Genomic DNA, 625 nt, shown 5'->3' on the forward strand with positions numbered 1-625 from the left:
CGGGGCCGGAGGAAGGGGTTGGAGGGATGGGGGAAGGAGATGAGCGCAGATGTGTCACCTCAGCCTGGCTCTGCTGCCGAGGCGGGAGGGAGGGCGCAGGGAGAGAGGTGATGCTGGCGATGGGCAGGGTCTGGCCCTTGGGATGTGCTGGGACGTGCTGGGGGTGAGCCAGGGGATGGGTGCGGGGTGCATGGGCACATGCACAGCCCCTCTGTGCTGGGGGAGAAACAGCTCAGAGCCAGGGGAATTGTGAGTTTTCTACCAAACTCCAAACATCAAAGGGTTTTTGGGGAGAATTTGGCTGTGAAAATGTGGAATGGAGGTTTTAGGGCTTCCCTGAGCAGTTCATTCCCATGATACATTGCCTTCTCCAGCTGGAAAGCATCCCTGCTTTCTAACCTGGGTTTGTCAGGCTCCAGCTTCCAGCTGGTGGTTTCTGTTCTGCCTCCCTCTGCCAGGTGAAGGAGCTCCTCGTACCTGGCATCTCCCGCAGCACTGTGCTTGGGGCTTGCTCTGGGCTGCTTTTCCCTCCCGCTCAGGTGTCCTGCCCTCTCGCAGGGAATTCCCTCCCCGCTCTCTCCCTGCTCCCCATAACCCTGTGCTCTCCGGTTGCAGAACGGGGGGG

General features: G+C 60.3%; 1 protein-coding gene across 1 annotated transcript in view; it reads left to right on the forward strand.

The window, feature by feature from the left end:
- Nucleotides 1–625, forward strand: part of PLEKHA2 (pleckstrin homology domain containing, family A (phosphoinositide binding specific) member 2) — a gene marked incomplete at its 5' end in the record, with an annotated part of 3,397 nt that overhangs the window by 268 nt on the left and 2,504 nt on the right. The gene's annotated exons all lie outside the window — the stretch shown is intronic.

This window comes from Pterocles gutturalis, unplaced genomic scaffold, assembly GCF_000699245.1.
Source record: "Pterocles gutturalis isolate BGI_N339 unplaced genomic scaffold, ASM69924v1 scaffold28976, whole genome shotgun sequence".
Lineage (NCBI taxonomy): Eukaryota > Metazoa > Chordata > Aves > Pterocliformes > Pteroclidae > Pterocles > Pterocles gutturalis.